Source organism: Siphateles boraxobius, unplaced genomic scaffold (assembly GCF_051911475.1).
Source record: "Siphateles boraxobius isolate OS27281-9 unplaced genomic scaffold, OSU_SipBor_1 9, whole genome shotgun sequence".
Classification (NCBI taxonomy): Eukaryota; Metazoa; Chordata; class Actinopteri; order Cypriniformes; family Leuciscidae; genus Siphateles; species Siphateles boraxobius.
The window spans coordinates 3605475-3622031 of record NW_027509219.1 but is presented as its reverse complement, the minus strand read 5'-3'; the positions used below and the strand labels follow the sequence as shown (position 1 = coordinate 3622031).

The following is a 16557-nucleotide window of genomic DNA, read 5'->3' as shown; positions in this document are numbered from 1 at the left end:
TGTTCCACCTGGACTGTTCTCAAGTGTAATGCTGGCTGGATGTTCCTTGAGTAAATCAACTGCATTGAATGGATTTGTCTCCTGCAAGTTATTACAGTGTGAAAGTTCACTACAGAGCTACTGGAGGCCAAACTAAAGAGAACCACGTTAAATATCACCACAGTGGAGCCGATTGAAATGAGACAAATAGGCTATTTAATGCGTGCACAATAAACGGAGATGTTCAAATAAATTTAAATAAACAACAATAAAAAATTATCTCTTGTTAGGCAGCATTTTAGCAACTAAATTAATAACATTAGCCTAATAAAATAGATTATTTTTATAAGTTTTATTATAAGTATTATTATAGTAGTATTGTTATAAGACCTAACTGTTATCTATCAAAACATGTGCCCTTGTGTTTTTATTTATAGGCTATGTAAATATTTAGTTTAGTGAAGAGAGAAAATAACGGAATAAACAAAATAAAAACGTTTTCTCACGCTGAGAGATAAGCTATGCCTATATTTGTGAGGAAATTTCACAAATAATGTGTTGTAAAAAATAAAAAGAATGATACAAAGTTTGAGAACGGTTTATTGTTTTTATTTGAGCTTTCATGCATATTACATATTGGAACGTTGTTGTTCACGGTCAGGGACTATTTTTTTTCTAGCGGAAGGAATACTTTTATTGATTTAACTTCATGAAATTTCCACTAATACATTTTTTTTCTTTAATATGTGGTAACCGTTTTATAAAAGCAATAAGGTAGGCTACTCGAGGCAAGTGCTGTATCGTGAATAAGTAACGGCTGAAGGGGTTGCAGGACTTCCACTTCGCGTCGTGCCTAACAACGCCTACAGCACATCCTCTCGTACCTTATTGCGTATAGCTTGAATCTCCCTGCCGGAATTAGCATGGTAAATTAATTATTTCGGTTCATGTTGTTTTTCCAAATTTAACATGAACTGTAATTTACGCTGGAAGGATAGTCTTTTTGAAAAGTGGGGAAACTTTGTGTTTCTTCACAAAGGTTTCTTTGGAAAATACCTAATTTTATAGAGTTCTTATGTGAGATAACATTAATTCAATCACTAATAATTAATAAAGATGTACTTATTTTTTGAAGAAAATTACGAGATCTTTCGTCTTTTCTCGAAATGTTCTAGATTAAAATATGTGTGTTTGCACTACTGTAGGCCTAATGTTTTTTTGAAATATTCATAAAAAAGAATTCAGCTTAGTGACCATTTCCATGGTCAACCTAGCATGGCATCACCAAAAAATAATCTAATGTCAACATTTGAATGGTGATGCTGTTATAACCTAAATCTTGCCTAAATCTAAATTTATTTTATTCTATTATACCCTGCAATAGTCTCGTGTTAGAGCACACTGTAAAAAAAAAAAGTTAATTTACAGGTAACGCCCTGTATTTTTTTACAGAATTTTGCCGTTTTTCCATTATACAGTGAATACCTGGTAATTTACAGTTTTTTGCTGTAATTTAAAGGTCCACTATTATATTTACAGGTAATTGTTTGTATTTTGGTTTTACATCAATTTTACCGTTTTTTAAAGGAAATTGTCTGTATTTTTACTGGGTTATGTGTAATTTTACATTAAATATTCAGTAATATTTTACAGATTATTTCTGTGAAATTAGAAAACAAAGAAAAGAACGTATAACCGCAGAAATCAGCAGTCATTTAACATGCTGTCCTTGAAGATCATTAAGCATGTGGGTGTCAAAGTGAGTTTTAAGGTTAAATAATTGTATTTGTATACAGTAGGTATACAAACAGTCTTTTAAATTTTGTCTTGCAAATATAAAATCTTTATAGTTGTATTGCAATAAAGTCTTGCAAATCTTTCAGACCGTATTTTAATTTTGTCTTGCAAATGTGCTCATTTTGATAATCATTTGTATTATTCTCCCCTAATTTCATGTTATGTGTTTTATGAATATTTTTCCAAATCTGCGTTGCTGCACACATTGCGTGGCTTTGTGTGCGTGCGACTATGTGTGTGTGTGTGTGTGTGCTCGCGCGCGCGCAATGACGCAGATTCAAATTATCCGCCAATACTTTTCCGTTGCTTAGTCCCGCCCACCACAACGGTTAGCTGTTTGGACCTGTGTCAAGGGCAAGCGGGAGATTTGAATTTAGTCTACGGTTGTGAAGTGGATTGTTTGCGATCACAGTGGTTCAAAGCTATAATCGTATTCGTCAGGAGCAGCCGTAAGCAGGAGCACTGAACACATGAGTTATGTTAACGTTACAGTCCGGGTGTCCGTTCGGAAATAACGCGCCCTTTTTCAGTGAGCCTGGATCGTCACAGCGGACATCATCATGCCAAGCAACCGATCACCGGCTGAGGTAAGAGTCTCATACTATAATATGTAAACGATATTTTATATTACATTTGTGTTAATTGACAGTTTCCAAGGTAACATTAGCATTCATAAATGTTCAGTCATAACTGTTGCCGAGAGCTGGAGGGCAAAACACTGCAGCATGCCTTTCAATTTGCCATCTGTTTTAAGAAAGATCAGTTGAACATCTCTAAAGACCTAAAACAAGCTTTAGTAGACTTGTTATGCGTATCAAAATCCGTCCAATTTTGTATAAAATCTTCGTTATGATAGTCAGTCAATCAATCTCTTAAACGGCGGGACATTTTGAAACCCTGTCTGGAAGCTGAAACTCTTGTCTTAAAAAAACATCCTTGATTTTATTATAGTAAAATTGTAGTAACCACGTTTTTGGCAGATTTATTACCAATTTAATAACCACAGTTTTACTAAAAATGGACCTACCTTTTTTGTTAAGAATGTTAAGAAATCGAATTCAGTTCTGTAACGTTACTTGTTAATAATACAGCGAAGACTAGAGTATGAATATAACATAATGAACCCCTATGTGTAACTGATGCAGCTAGGTCACGGTAAATCATATTCATTTTTAATTTATATGTAGCTAAAATCAGCTCAAAACATACTGGTAACCTTTCCTGCTCAGCTTCCAGATCATAGTCAGTTGAGTTTTTGCACTGTCCCAATGCAACACATTCTGTGTAATACTGAGTTTTAAAATAACTTATTTTTTTGTGATTTCAGGTCCTGTGGAAAGCAGATGATCATGGCAAACAAGGTATTGGAAGAATTAACTTTAAAAAAATAGTAATGACGAGTCTTCTGATTTCATGTGATTGCACTAAAAGTGTGCACAAGGTTTGGTTTTGCTACAATTTTTTGTAACTAGGCTCTGTCGGTTAGATTTAGAAACATGTTTTTTCCTATCACTGCTATCTTAATGACACACATCTCTACCTTTCATTCCAGCCAGATGATCTGACGGTTGCTGCTCGCATCTCGGCCTAGCTGATGGAACATTCTTGCTGGATGAATGACCTTCACCTTCAACTCAACCTTGCCAGGACAGAACTGCTTTATGGTTTCAGTCAAACCATACTTGCTGTGATCCTGCTGATTTGCCTTACACCATTAGGAGGATCAGGCCCTTCCTATCGGAGCTACACAACTCCTGGTCTAAGCTCTTGCTCTATCCAGACTGGATATTGTAATTCTCTCTGGACAGGCCTTCCAGCATCAGTCAAACCTCTGCAACTGATCCAGATGCTGCAGCAAGAGTGCTCTTTAATGGTTGCCCTATACATAAACTTTAGATCTATGTGTCCTCCAGAAGCTTGTGTTCTGCAAATAAACGGCGCCTTTTGGTGCCATCATCCCAAAGAGACACAAAAACACTTTCTTCAATGACCTTTACCTGGACTGTTTCCAGCTGGTAGAATGACCGGCGCAACTCAACACATTTTCAAGAAACTGCTAAAGATCCACCTTTTTCATAAACACTTGCCCCAATAATACTAAATCTTTGTTTAAAAAAAAAAAAAACTTGCTATGTGTACTGTGCTAGACTAACTGGGACTTGTCTCTGCACTTGTTGCTTCTATCGTTATCTTAATTGGTAAATCACTTTGGATTAAATGTAATTGTAAATGTTTAAAAAAAAGTTATATTAGACTATAAAGGTATACAGCAATTGCCTTTTAATGTGGATAATTTTACATGTTCTAAATGATATACTAAGCTTCTATTTCCAATTAATCACTTATCTTGATGTTCAGTGTTTGTTCAGTTACTAATACTGTAAATGTGCAGGTATTCTGTACTCATACATTTAGTTAATCAACAGAAAGTGACTGTAAATTTGCTATTATTAAGTACTTAAATAGAGATTGGTCAAAGTTGTGAAATTGGATCTGTACAAATAAAAAATAAAACTAAATTTACAAACATTTGTATTTTAATTTATGCATTTTTATACATCATTTCATTGTTATTTAACACAGAAAAACTATATATTAAAAGATAATTACTGTAGATAGACAGCATTATTATATAAAATAACTTTATAAAACCCTAAATTTACAGTTTAACCTGAAAGTTAAATGTCTTTTTAATGTAATTTGACATCATTTATCCGTTTTTCCACGGTTTAATAAGCCATTATCTACAGTAATATACTGTAATTTAATCAATTTTGACTGTAAAGTAAATTCTGTATTTTTACGGTTTTTCCATGTAATTTTGTGAAACGGTTATTTGCTGTAATTTAACGGAAACCGTCTGGAAACTTTGCTGCCAGATATTTGCCGTTTTTTTACGGGATTTTTTTTTACAGTGCAGTATTACCTACAAGAATCATAAATCAAAAGAGAAGACCTTTATAAATTGTTAAAGCTCAGCGAGTTTTCCTGATCCAAGATTCCTGATTCCCGATGTAGGCTACTTTGTACCCACTTTTTTTAGAATTCATTTTATTTTAATTTAATTTAAATTTATTTTTTAACCAACTGATTTCGGGCATTCCGATAAAGTTGCATGTTTATTTGATGGCGGAGTAACGCCTGAAAAACTGGGGCCTCATTTATAAAACTGTGCGTAGAATCCTTACTAAATGTGTACGTGCCCCCGAAAGCCGAAAATGGCGTACGCAAACAAAATTGAGACTTGTAAAACCGTGCGTACGCCAGAATCTGCGCTGAATTCACTTTATAAATCCCAGTCATCGTAACATTGTGCGCACATGCGTCTCCCCGAAATAACCATATATGGAGCTTACAACGCCTAGTTTTACTATGCATATCCTCATCTGCATATCATTTACATATGATTAGGCCTATTCATCCACGTGTAACATGTTTAACGGTTCCAGCCTTTACGAAAATATGAAATACGGATGTCATAGTAAAAATTATTTAATAGCCTATCCTTGCCTTGTTTTTCAATAAATCGAATAGTGTAAAATACATTTCAGAGAAAGTTTGCTCAATCTTTTCCACTGGCAACATAGTATTTTTAATTGATTTATAGCCTATTTTTAAAAGATAGTTTTGTGCAAATAATGCACAACAAGGTCTATTTTCTCAGACAATCAGCTATTATCATGATAAGCAATTAATATCTGTAGTTAAATCGTTAAAACCAGTGGCGGTTCTAGACCATTTCAACTGGGGGGGTCAAGCTGGGGCCAGTTGTACTGTTAGAGGGGCCAGTTACATTTAGACGTTATTGTTGTCATATAATTTTCTGCACTGCACTGCAGGCATTAACAGGCAAAATACCATGTTTATAATCATTCAACAATGTATTTGCATTTCCATTATATTTTTACATTTGCATTACATATTCAGTATTAGTCACAGTAACTGTAATTGACATGATGTCCTTCTTTCTCTTCATTTTGGTGAGAACTATAGAGCAAAAGCAATGGGGACCAAGAAGCTTATTAATTCATTTACTGAAAATAACTGACTTGCTAGGTAACTGTCTAACCGTTTACAGGGTTCCTGCACACTTTTTAAAGTCAAATTTAAGGCTTTTTAAGACCGGAAGAAATCAAAATTCATACCGTACATTAGGGGTGTGGAATATTGACAAAAATATATCTCAATATTTTCAATGTTTTGTTGATAATTAGATGATATTTTACTGATTGTGTTTTTGTGCTGGTGCCATGGCTGGTTTAGGCCTGTTGTTGACAGCAGACTCACAAAGATATTCATATTTTTTAATATTCTATGCAGTGGTCAGTTAACAGCAGGGACCGAAATTAATTTTTTAATTAATTTTTAATTAATTTAATTTGCCACCTTAAATCGATTTCCAGGGGCATTTTCACCTATATATGGACATTCTTTCTAAACTTATTTAGAGTTATGAATCACCTTTTATGTCAAATACTAACATTCAAATTATACAGTAATTATACTTATTTATAGAATAATACTTAATTATACAATAATTATACAGTACCACTGTTACCAGTCAAATTAATTCATTCAATCAAAATCCATGTTTGCAGTGCAGAGGTGACACAGAAGCGGCATTAATATATTTACACTCCATTTACAATTGCATAAATAAAGCTATGAGATTTTTTTTTTAAATCAATATTTAAACATGAAATGATTTCTAATTTTAACGTTTTAATTAAAGGGTACTTTAAATATGAAACTAAAACCGCCAGTAGGCGGCGGAAAGTCACAGAAGTGAGTTGAGGGATTCATTCATTCAACCGATTTGTTCAAACGGCTGATTCATTCGGGAAAGGAGCAAGTGATTCCTTCAAAACGCGGATTTCAGTCAATAAATCATCGCTGTCTGTTGCATTGAGACTCTGCTACGGTTTCATTTTGAAATTCTAGTCGGCGAAATAAAGGGAAAACAAACAATATTGACAATATTGTGTCTAAAAAGTAACTCATGTTAACTTATTGTTAATTTAACTGTTGTATAACATCAATATCACAGTTGCAATTGTGCACGGGAAAACAGCACTCTTGCTGATTTGATATTCTAATATAAGAACATAATATGATATAAGACATAAACTAATTTGGGGACATAGCCTATGAACCGCACACAGCAGTGAAAGGACGAGAGACAAATGCGATGTCAGCTCACAGTGCCTCGTACATAGTTAAAACAAGTATTACAATATTTTAATAGACAATACACATCGCACACCCGATACGCACATAAAGAATGAACTTGCAACTGACCAGCTTTCTCCTTCTCTCCTCTCTCGCGTGCAGGAGACAGACGTTATTCTGCCGCGATTCCCGCGAATGTGATGCGAATTGTCACGTGAACAAGCAAATCCACAAAGATAGAATAATAAAAAAATAATATGCATATAACGATAACAAAGATAGCAAAAAACAGTTTTGTAAAAATTATTTCACACTCCACATTTAGGGGGGCCACAAGGGGGGCCAAACTTGTTGTCACAGGGGCACGGGCCCCCCTGGCCCCCCCCCCTCTAGAACCGCCACTGTGGCTGAGTCCCAATTCGCCTACTTATACTACGCCCTAAAAGTATGTACTCTTTGTGTGAAGAAAAAGTACATACTTTTGAGTGTGCAGCAAAAGAGTAGGCAAGCTTTGGGACATACTACTTTGTCATCTTTAATGGACAGATCTGTCACGTGCATCCTGTCACAGTAAACTGCCCTGTCAATCATCTTGTCACGGTTAAAATCCTCCATTCAATCGAATTTAATTTCCTACCGTTTCGGAGAGAAATCTAGTAGCACATTCATCTGCCAATCGTGGGTCTTTCATGCGGAGACTCTCCTCGTTTGTTTGCAATTTGAATATAATGATGCATTTAAAAGTTAATGGCTAAACGTATCTTTACAAAAGTTCACAATGCTGCTGCAGATGCAATATAATGTGTAGAAAACATTGCATAAATACATTTTCATCAGGTTAGATCCTGATAATTAATCACACAAACCCCTTCATCTAAACCTCTCTGCAAATCCGCCGGACTCGCCCTCCATGTCTGTAGTTTTTTAACACCTTTCACTCGTGTTTGTAGTTCTAACCGAATCCTCGTCCAACGCGCGATGGGTTTTGGGCAATATTACAGTAGCACCTCAATGCAGTACATGAGATCCACGGGGAGGAGTCGGATCAAGATCCAAGGGGTGGAGATGGGTAGGATTAGGGGTGGGTTTAGGGATTAGGGGTGGGTTTAGGGATCAGGGGGCGGAGATGGGTAGGTTTAGGTATATGTAAGGTGGGAGGAGTTGGATCTGGATCCGACTCCTCCCCGTGGATTTCATGTTCTGCAGTGAGAACCACCTCCAATAGTAGGCCATCTGGGTATCTTTGGAACACTCATTTCAACATATAGTCCATGGGCCAAGCCATAATTTGGTACCACCTAAGGTGGCAAAATCTCTTTGGTACCAGTTTGTTTGTAGAGTCCATGCAAGTACTTTGAAACATGATAACCTTTTCAAATGAGTAGCTTTACTAATATTTTGGGACAATCATTATTATTGCCATTATCATCCTACAGTATCTCCCCCGCAGGTTTGTATGAAGTCTATTATAAGAGGTAGCCATACATGCCATATATGTTTATTTTTTCAGGAAAGTCAGGGCAATCCAGATCAGCCATAATTTGACATGATATATGTGGTATACGTTTTATATTAGCCTTCATATTAAAGAAAACAATTTTTTGCATCTACTAAATTGTTATATTTGTAAATCTATCTAAAAAGATATTGATGTTAAGGGGGGTATCTTTTCAGATATGGATAGACAAGACTGTCTGTAATCTAGTGATATCAGAAACATGATGGTGGGACAATCCATGACCTAGCAATTTGAAAAATATATGTATGTATTGTATAAAAAATATTATGCAACAACAACGTCTGGTGCTAGTTTCAAAAGTTTCAGATTACTCCTCCATACCTAGTTGTACAGATAAGCCACTATGTTCATCTGAAAAGGTGAGTCCTGCTGTTTATTTTGATATGTGTTACCCATGGAGGCTATAGGCACTTCTTGACTTTGTGTGAAAATGAGTGAAGAAATGACAGATGATTGTAACTTTGTTTTATTTTTAATTCGATTTTTCAAATCAAGATTACTCCGACCATCTTTGTTCTACAAGCAATCTACTAGCGTTACTGTGAAGCAGAAGGTCCACTCTTTCATTTGATATCTATTTTATACAAAACAACTTTGTGAGTAATTAAAAAAAGATTGATGAGTGTGGAGACGCAGAGATGGGAAGTAGTTTAAGACGGCTGAAATTTCATGTGAGTTCAAAACCAGATTACTTCACAATACTTTGTTGCACAGACTAGCACATAGCATCATTGGAAATGGCTAGTCCTGGTGCTATTTTTAGCACCACAAATTTAAATGTTCATTGTTCTTGATATACCGGTATTTCTGTTATTTTCAGAGCAAGGTACATCACAAAATAGAGATGTATGGCAGAACAAAGTGCAAGTGGTACACAGCCAGAGTGTTTAATACACTGTTCGGATGATGACTCTAACCTTGTGGCACCTACTAATATAGATTCATGGAACACACTACTCAGAGCAGCTAAAATAAGAGGCTACAGACCCATCATTGATCTTGCTAAAGACCTACCTGAAGGTAGCATACCATCAGTATTGTATCACAGGAAATGTCGTAGCATCTTCACTATGAAGAAACTGCTTGACAGCATCCTTACAAAAAAAAGTTCTTCAGAAATATCTGCAGAAGACATAAGAAAATCCACTAGACAAAGTTCACAGCCATCAAGGGTGTATGAGGCCAAATGTATATTTTGTGACATATGTAGCAAGTATTTGAAAGGTCAAAGGACAAAAGAGAGCCTGACAAAATGCACAGAGTTGAGAGCTGATGATACAATCAGGAGAGCGGCTGTCATGAAAGGTGACAACAGAATGCTAGCCATAGTCAGTCGTGAACTAGTAGCAGCTGAAGGTCATTATCACAGATCCTGCTACAGGGTGTACACAAAGGATCCAAATACAGACATAGACAAAGGTGAAATAAACTTGGGCCAAGCAGAATGTCATTATGAGGCAGCAGAGAGAATCGCGCTCTACAAAGTTTTTGCATACATTAGGGAAGGACTGATTGAACATCCTACAGTAGTACCATTTACAGACCTGACCTCTAAACTGGTGACAGAAATGGCTGAATGTGTTTTAACACAAGTGGCACCTTCTACAAAGAAACACCTACGTCGCAAGGTTGAATCTGAATTTGGTGAATCTTTACACATCATACCAAATGACAAAGGAAAGCTGTTGGTATACCCTGACAATTTGACAATGGATGAACTTGTAAAGGTTTGCCAGAAACTAAAAGATGAACTGAATGAGCACAAATCAAGCATTAGCGAAGACATCATATCACAAGTGGGACTGAAGATCAGAGGTGATATTCGGAACCAAGATGTTACTCAAGCATGGCCACCACATGCGTCATATCTTGAGATGATGAACAGCACTCCTACATCTCTAGTGGAGTTTTTCCAGACACTCCTAACAGGTTCATCCAAAGTAGGTTATAACCCATCCCAGAAGGTGAAAAGGCTCACAGCTTCATTCAGCCAAGACCTAGTTTATGCTGTTACTTGCGGCAAAGTCAAGCCTACAAAACATATTGTGTTGCCCTTTGCTGTCAAGTCACTCACCGGAAATGTGGAACTGATAAAGATACTGAATAGACTCGGTCATGGTGTTTCATATTCTCAGGTAGAAGAAATTGACACAGCCCTTTGCCTTCAGAAGCAAGCAGCAAGTGGAGGTGCCATCCCACTACCACAAAACATCAAGCCTGGTCTCTTCACAACATTGGCATGGGACAATATAGACAGACTAGAGGAGACAATCAGTGGTGAAGGGACATCACATAGAGTGAATGGAATTGCTGTGCAAACAAAGCATATTGCTGATCATCCTGTTGATACCAGATCTTTGCCTTGCATCCCCAAAACCAAGAAGAGAAGCATTGAAGCAGTGGAGATGGTACTTCCCATTTACAATGCAGGAGAACGTGCCAATCCTCCTGTTAATCAGACAGTTGACACTAATCATGCCTGCTTTCTACAGGATGCAGCAGACAGAAACCATGTGTGGCTAATGGCTCGTCTTTCCAACAAAGATGTTTGTAGCTGGACTGGGTTCAATATCCTCACCCACAATGATACAAGTATACAAGAAGATAGTATAGGCTATTTGCCCACAATCAATGCTCCTGCTACACAGTTATCAACAGTACATGAGGTACTTAACCAGTCGATAAGCATCATGAAGTCTGCAATTGACTCTGCAATTCAACAACATTGTTGTTGTTTTTGACCAGGCATTATATGCCAAAGCTGCAGAAATTACATGGAAACACCAGGAGGTATTCAAGAACATCATCCTTAGAATGGGAGTCTTCCATACCACCTGTACTTTCGTCAATTGGAAAACGGTTTGCAGATGCTGGTCTAAGAGACCTTTGTGTAGAGGCAGGAGTGATAGCTGATGGCTCAATCTCAGGGGTCATTGATGGTCACAGGTACAATCGAGGAATAAGGCTCCACAAGCTGCTCTATGAGGCTTTCCTGAGACTAGCATGGAAAGGTTTTCATCCATGGTTAGAACAGAATCACCAGGAAGATCTTATTCATTTGGAAGCAACTTTGCAAGCAGTTGATAACCTGTGTGAAGAAATATCTCAGACAAGATTTGAGGGAACCCTCGAGCAAGATTCATGTCAACGCATTCTGACACGATTCAATGAGTTCCTCAGCTACCTTAGAGATAACAATGGTCCCCTGTCTGCCTTCTGGATGTCTTATGTGGACATGGTTGAGATTTTGCTTAGTCTTATTCGAGCATCAAGAGAGGGAAAGTGGATGATGCATCTTGCAGCAATTAGACCAACCATTCCATGGTGTTTTGCTTATGATAAGCTAAACTATGCCAGATATTTGACATACTACTATGCTCAAATGTCTCGCCTGGAGGTGGATCATCCTGGTGTTCATGCACACTTTATAGAGGGTGGTTTTTCTGTCCAGCTGGGCAGGAATAATCCCTTTGGAAAGATTCCGGTAGACCAGACAATTGAGGAGACTGTAAACAAGGACACCCAGACTGCCGGTGGAACCAAGGGTTTTAGCCTAAAAACTGGAGCAGTCACCAGATACTATCTCACTTCAGAAAACAGAAGTCAGTATCTGAGGCAACTCAGGAACATGACAGGCAATGAGTCGACAGAGTGTTTCAGTCATCAAGATTTACAGAAGCCCAGGATAGAGAAGGATATGGCAGATGTAAATGCCTTTGTAGAACTTATGGAGAGAAGCTGGGTAAACCCTCTAGGTCCAGATCAGTCTGATATCATTAGTCTTTCCACAGGAATGGCTGTGTCACCAGACATAGCCAGTGATCTGCTGCAAGCTCACCAGACTTGAGAGCAGGCATATCAGACGTTCAGAAGTGAACGTTTAGAGAAAGAGTCACCTGCAACCAGGTTCCATGACAAATTGAGAAAACAGAATCTGAAGACATTCTCAAGCATCAAGACAAGTGCTAGAGTAAAACAAGCACAGAAGAAAGAGGTGGTCTTGAAAGCTGACAGAAATCTCTTTGGGCATATGATCATTGCTTCGCAAAGTAGAGAACTTCACATTAAAGATGTCCTGGCTCATCCACTTGGTCCATTGCCTTGGGCACTTTCAAATCCAGATGGCTCATTGCGGAAAACTAATAAGGCTGCTCTTGCAAGAGAGTTAGAGAAATCAGCATCATCAGTTGAAGATATTGGAGAACACTCTGCATGCATCATTGATGGAATGAGCCTTGTTCAGAAACTAAAAGGTGATGGCAAGACTTTTGGAGAGATTGCTGGTTCTGTATTGAACCTAATGTTGCACGAAGGAAGAAACAGTAAGCGGATAGATGTGGTGTTTGATGTGTACTGGAAAACATCAATCAAGAATGCTGAGAGATACAATCGTGGTTCAGCAAGTAGCAATCAATGGAAGAACATTGCCCCGGGACACAATGTAGTGCAGTGGAGAAAGCTGTTAAGTAATACAGACAGTAAAACAGCCTTGATAACATTCATCGTGGACCAGTGGAAGCTAGCAGAGAACCGGGTAAAGCTTCAGGACAAGCAACTATTTGCAGCCTGTGGAGAGAGATGCTATTGTCTGACCAAAAAAGAGTGGAATGTTGTTGAAGAGCTGAAATCTTCTCATGAGGAGGCCGATACCCGTATGCTCCTACATGCAAATCATGCTAGCCAGAATGGCTTTCAAACCACAGTTATTTTGAGTGAGGATACGGATGTCATGATCCTTTGTCTTGGATGCTGTAAGAAGATAAACTGCCCCCTTTATCTGAAATCTGGCACTCAGAATCGAACCAGGTACATCAACATCAGCAACCTTGGAGATGATCTATGTGATGCTCTTATAGGGGTACATGCCTTTACGAGTTGTGATAGCGTAAGTGCTTTTGCAGGACGAGGAAAACTTACCGCTCTCAAACTTGTGAAAGGAAACAGGACATTCCAAGAGTCCTTCAAATCCCTGGGAACCTCCTGGGATGTATCAGAGGAATTATACAGCAACATGGAATCATTTGTCTGTAGGATGTATGCACCATCATCTAGTGTATGTGATGTTAATGATCTACGTTACCTGCTATTCTGTACCAAAAGGGGTGAAGTGGAGTCCAGCCTACTTCCCCCTTGCAGGGACTGCTTGAAGCTGCATATACAGCGTGCCAATTACCAGACAGCTATCTGGAGGCACTGTCTGGAAGGACAGCCAGACATACCCGAACCAAAAGGACATGGATGGACAACTGATGACAAAGGTATGCTTATAATAAATACAATAATTACATTTTCTAATAACTAATAATGCAATAGTATTAAATATCTATAGGTAATTTCTTGACATATGGACACCTCACAGAAACGGATGAGAAATAACTCCCACTTATTTGTACAGGTATGCTGATGTTAGAGTGGATGCGGGGACCCCCAGCACCAATGGCTGTTCTGGAGCTTATGGCCTGCAAGTGTTCACGGACCTGCAAGCTTCCCGACTGTTCCTGTCTTGCCAACAAATTAAAGTGCACAGAAATGGGCATGCTACAAACCTGCAGCAATCAGAGGGAGGAGGAGGAGGAGGAGAATACTGATGTCATGAAACTGGTTGAATATGATGACGATGATGATGAAGATGATGATGATGGTGGTGAATAAACAGAAACATTTTGCAATGGCCAAATAAGTTCATGAATAAGGTAATATTATTTTGTTTTTCTTTGTATGACATGTTCTGTTCAAATAAAGTTACAAGATTTGTTCATTCTTTGGCTCAACGGTTAGTGTCATTGAAGGCTAATTTCTGTGACAAAGCTACCACTTACAAAAGGTTATCATGTTGAAATATCATCTAGAGATATAAAAAAATCAAACTAGAATTTGCCACCTTGGGTGGTACCAATCAGTGAAATTTGTGGCCTGGGCCCATGGACTAATACTACGATTTGGGATGTACTAATTCTATTTTCGAATACTATTTAGGATGGATAGTATGCGAATTGGGACGCACCCAATGCTTCCCTCTTCCAAACAAACTGACTTCTTCTATACTACTACCTGTTTTATACAAGAGGTTCTAAGCTCATGGGCCCCCTAGTGACGAGTAGGACAAAAAAAATACCAGAGTAACAGCTAACACTGTTACAAGTCTCTATTTGCATGCTATTCAGCTGTAGCAATATCTGATGTCCATATAAGGGATTTCCTGGAACGTGGAAAGTTTAATACTTCTATGATTCTCACTTGTGGACTTTCTGCGCAAGGGCACCCTCTGGCTTCCAGTATGAATTTAACGGATATGAGAGTGTTTAGCGCTCCATATTGCTAATCATTTTGGGTAAAAATAGAAAAATAATACTAAAGTACTTTGTAATGTAGTAACTTACGTAGTTTTTCAGCAAACTACTTATTTACTCATACTTGAGTCTTATTATTTTTCAGTACTTCTACTTGAACTCAAGTAAATTATTTCTTCAGTAGCAATACTTTTAAGTACAATTTTTAGTACTCTTTCCACCACTGCATATGAGCTAATTAAACAATAATAATTAGGTTAATTACAGTGACATTGAATGAAGTACTTTTTTTTCCTTCATTTTTCCTTAATCACTTAATTTATAGCCTATTATTACACCGCTCCGCTGTTTAAATGCTTGATTTCAATTGGTCAATTGTGCAACCCAGCTGTGTTATTCCTCGATAACAACCGCTAAAAACAAATAACACGGGCTTTTTGAAGTTTTGCGTTTGGTGAACTAATAAAATATTAAAACTCAGTCAAATAAATATTTTGTGTACAGTTATTTAATAATGTCATCAGGTATCGTGGACTCGCTCTCTTGTTTTATTGAAAAGCAGTCGCTGCCATTTTGCGACGATTGTTTTGTTGTACACAGTAATGGATTAGAAGACAACAAACCGGTACGATTTTAAAACTGTTTAATCTCAGATCAATATTTCACATCAAATCTCAGATCAAGCTTTGCGTTTTGAGAGCTAATAAAATATTTAATCTTAGATCAATATTTCATGTCTAATTATTTACTTATGTGGCAAGTAGTCGTGTAATAAGCGGGAAAATGTCCATTCAGCCAGTTGTTATCTCAGAATAAACCCCTTCAGGCTGATGCATCACCCTGTCTGGGTTTATTCTGAGATGATAACCGACTGGATGTACATTATCCCTTACTTAATATATTAACAATGTAGAGACTAATATATTAACTATGATTTTGCAAATGATTTGTGAGTAAGTGTTACCGGATGTTTCTCTTTGTGGCAGATGGAATCTCTCAATGATAGCGATGTCATCAAGGGTTTTTAAGAAAACATAAATTCATCCCCCGCACTTTTTTCAGGCAAGTGTGTTCATGAAGTGGTCAATGTGAATAAATCTAGATTTATATTGAAAGAGACAAGAGAGTCTATGGCTGCATCCGAAAACTTGATAAATTAAACTTGAACATGAACATGAAACATAAAACTCAAATCCAAACGAGACAATGTGCAAACAGTACTTTAATCAAAATAAAAGACAAAGGCGCTAAAAAACTAGGAAACAAGAACAGGAACAAAAACACTATACACAACGAGAACAAAGGACTGAACAAAACATTAAAAAAAAAAAAAATATATATATATATATATACACACACACACACACACATACACTATATATATATATTATCTGCTTCATGTCAGGCGATTCTTTGCCTCCATGTCGTGGATTAAAATTGTTTTCCTGCCGATAATACCGTGGATTATCCTGCTTATACCATGGTCATTTGCCAGCATTAAAAAGCTGTTATTGATGTTTGCAGTGCAATATTTGACCGGAAGGGTAAAATTGACGGTTATTTTCGTCAGTTAAGGCTCAGATACATAGATAACGTAGTGCATAAGATTACATTTATTTGAATGAATAAACTATAGCATTTATGTGAATTAATTATCCAAAGAGAGAGGGAAAGACCTGCGTCTGTCCAGTGTCTGTCTCTCTATTAACAACTGTTACGTTCCTGTATTGCGTGTGTGTGTTCTCTTGTGTTTCTCTTCCCGCTCTCTCTCGGTTACTTTCGCTTTTGCAGGTACCCGTGATT

General features: G+C 37.4%; 1 long non-coding RNA gene across 1 annotated transcript; it reads left to right on the top strand.

The window, feature by feature from the left end:
• The first annotated feature begins 2040 nt into the window (after positions 1-2040).
• On the top strand, positions 2041-3883 carry LOC143731986 (uncharacterized). Its single transcript, XR_013201034.1, has 3 exons — positions 2041-2363; positions 3104-3137; positions 3329-3883. It is a non-coding gene; the product is annotated as an uncharacterized LOC143731986 (long non-coding RNA).
• The last annotated feature ends 12674 nt before the right edge of the window (positions 3884-16557 follow it).